The 3,610-nt window shown below is 38.6% G+C and overlaps 1 non-coding gene across 1 annotated transcript; it reads right to left on the reverse strand.

Moving 5' to 3' along the window:
• Positions 1-485: 485 nt before the first annotated feature.
• LOC145566128 (small nucleolar RNA R71) lies at positions 486-591 on the reverse strand. The gene has a single exon (XR_014095364.1). It is a non-coding gene; the product is annotated as a small nucleolar RNA R71 (small nucleolar RNA).
• Positions 592-3,610: the final 3,019 nt, after the last annotated feature.

Consider the following 3,610-nt stretch of genomic DNA (forward strand, 5'->3'; position numbering starts at 1 on the left):
TGACCTAGAAATCGAAAGGACTCTTTCGAGGAGAAGAGTTGCTAGTCGATCCTTTGAATTTAGTTCTTCAAGCGAAGAAGGATTTGAAGAGGAACTAGGCATGGGAGATCAACCAAGAGTTTCTTTGAAAGAATTGGGAATTCCCGGTGCATACAAATTTGAGAGTGGAACTGCTCCACCTACAACACCGGCGAATGACTTCGAAATTAGGCCGGCTATGATCGCTTTGATCGAAAGGAGACAATATAGCGGAGCTAAGAATGAGAGTCCATTGAACCATCTCAAGGAGTTCGAAAAGTATTGCAACACTATCAAATTGAACGGAGTTTCTCAAGAATTCATCCGGCTAAAGTTGTTTCCATTTTCTCTCATAGGCCGAGCCTTGGAGTGGTTGGATAAGGAGGTAAAGCCAAATTCCCTTCGAACATGGGACGAAGTCACTAAGGAATTCTTGTCCCGATTCTACCCACAAAAGAAAACGGCGGAGGCTAGAGCTTTAATTCAAGGGTTCAAGCAAAGACCTAATGAAAGCCTCTACGAAGCATGGGAGAGGTATAAAGAGTATCAAAGGGAATGTCCCCACCACGGAATTCCAACTTATCAAGTCATTCAAATTTTCTATGGTGGTCTAAGTCTTTAAGGAAAATCATGCCTTGATGGGGGTGCCGGAGGTCCCATAATGAATCGGACGGAAGAGGAAGTGGTGGACCTTATAGAGGACGTGGTTAAGTACTATAGAGATTGGCAAGATGGTGAGAAGGATTCAACTACCAAGAGTGGTTCTTCGGTGTACTCTATAGACCATCTAAATGCGATCAATAACTTATCCTCACAAATGACAAACTTGGGGAAAGAAATGACCGCAATCAAGGCCAAGTTGGAAGGTTCCTTTTCTTCTCAAGCTTCGAATTCTCCCTCCCAATTTAAGGGGAGATGTACTTTTTCTAACCCTCTACCCCCTCCCTCTTCAAATAATATGCCTAGTGGTTGCTTGTTTTGTGATGCATGTGGATCTTATGATCATGACTCTTGTAATTGCCCTCATGCTTCTCCGGAATGTGGTGATGATTTTGATAATAGTGAGAGTGAGCATGTGAATTATGTGTCAAATAATAATGTGCAAAGGTTTGATAATCAAAGAGATCAATGGAATAGGAATTACCAAAACCAAGGAAATTTTGACAACTATAACCAAGGGAACCAAAATTCTCGTGGCAACTATAACAATCAAGGTTATAGTAGTCAAAATCAAAACCAAAATTATGGTAATCAAAACCAAAGTTATGGAAATCATAACCAAGGTAGTGGAAACCATAATCAAGGTTATGGTCAAAATCAAAATAGGGGTAATTGGAACAATCAAGGCAGGGGCAGTTTTCAAAATAATTCTCAAAGAGGTCCCCCACTCGGATTTTTTCCAAAGACTCAAGGTGAAAATTCCTATTCACAATATTCTTCTTCTAGGACCAATTTGGAGGAAATAATTGAAAATCAAACCAAGTTGTTGAACACATATATGGCCGTTAGTGACAAGAAGTTCAATGAAATGATGACCCACAACAAAATGCTCGAAAACCAAATTTCTGAACTTGCTAGTGCTTTGAAAGACCAAGCAAGCCCTTCTTCTTTACCCTCCCAAGGCCTAGATCCCAAGAAACCCGTGAATGCTATTGTTACAAGGAGTGGTAAGGTTCTTGAGGAGAGATTTCCTAGGAGGAGTGATAACAAGGAGGTCCCCAAGGGAGTTTTGGTTGAGAATGAGGGAAATAGAGCATCTTTAGATGACGTTGTGGTTGAGACACCAAGAGAGGTGAGTGTAGAGAAAGAGATTGTGAAAGCCAAGCTCCCTTATCCCCAAAAATTCATGAGATACAAATTGGATGAGCAATTTGGGAGATTTATTGATATGCTCAAACAACTTCACCTTTCTCTACCTTTCACCGATGTGATCAACCAAATTCCTAATTATGCCAAATTCCTCAAATACATTTTGAGCGGAAAGAGGACTTGTGATGTTATGGAGACAATCAATTTGACTGAAAATTGTAGTGCGATCATCATGAACAAAATGCCACCTAAGTTGAAAAACCCTGGAAACTTTTCCATCCCTTGTGCTATTAACAAGATGCAATTTGATAATGCCTTATGTGACTTAGGAGCTAGTGTAAGCTTAATGCCATATTCGGTTTATCAAAGACTTGGTCTAGGGGAACTCTTACCTTCTAACATTACCTTGCAACTAGCCGATAGGTCAATCAAGTTTCCAAAAGGTAAAGTGGAAGATGTTCCATTGAGGGTTGGGAAGTTTGTGTTCCCGGTAGATTTTGTTGTCTTAGAAATGGATGAAGATGCTACCATTCCAATTATTTTAGGTAGACCCTTTCTTGCTACCTCGGGTGCTATGATAGATGTAAAGTGTGCAAAGATTTCCCTTAAGGTAGGAGATGAGGTCATATAATTCGATTTGAATGAAAGCATGAAATATCCAAGTTCTTCTCTTGAAAATTGCATGATGATTGACTCTCTTGATCATGTTGTGTCTTCCATGCATCTTGCTCACCTCTAACGATGCTCTTGAGAATGTTTTGTTGAACAAAGACAAGCTAGGTGTACCATGCAAGGAGGTATCATTGTATGAGGAATTGCTTAATGGAAGCATGGAGGAAGTGGATGAACAATTGTGCTTGAAGATCTCAAGCCATGAAGCTTTGCAAGCGGCCGCAACTAAAGAGGGTAAAGGTGTGCCTATGGTAGAGCTCAAACCTCTACCATCACACCTTAGGTATGAATTCTTAGGCCCAAATTCCACTTACCCCGTAATTGTTAGTGCATCCTTGAGCGAGAGCTAAGCTCAAGCGTTATGTTGTGTCTTGAGAAAGCACCAAGGTGCTTTGGGCTATACTATCGATGATCTTAAAGGTATAAGCCCCGCTTTGTGTACGCACCACATAAGACTTGAGAAAGGCACCCTTCCTTCTATTGAACGACAAAGAAAGATACACCCTCAAATGAGAGAGGTGGTTAAAAAAGAGACTACTACAAAATAAAACTAATGCAACGCTAAATAATTGTTGCACTAGCCTATAATAATGTTGCACAAAGAAAAATGCTACGTTTTATTTAGTGCTGCCTTAGGTCCCGTTGCATTAGCCTATTGCAACATTTTATTGCACCAAATGTAACACTTTTCAAAAGTGTTGCAAAATTTCTCAAGTGCAACGTTTTATTAATGCAACATTTTTATTACTTTGATGCAACACTTTTTATATTTGTGAATAATTGCAATGGCAACACTTTTTTTAGCAAATGCAATGTTTTGATAAATTTTGATGCCATAAATATGCAACGTTTTTCTGACGTATTGCATCACTTGGTTTTCAAATTTCCCTCCATATATTTGCAACACTTTGTGTATTCAAGGGAAACACTTTAGATAATTTAGTAATAAGAACAATAATTCTAATACTATAATTAAAGTTTAATTTTCTTTGTTTACACATTCGTACAAAATATTGTATTTAGCCCAAATTGTCAAATATTGTACATAGCAATTTACAGTACTTTGCATTAACATAAATAGTGTAATAATTTTTTTCATTACATCATCATT

This window comes from Chenopodium album, chromosome 1 (assembly GCF_948465745.1).
Source record: "Chenopodium album chromosome 1, dcCheAlbu1.1, whole genome shotgun sequence".
NCBI classification, from domain to species: Eukaryota; Viridiplantae; Streptophyta; class Magnoliopsida; order Caryophyllales; family Amaranthaceae; genus Chenopodium; species Chenopodium album.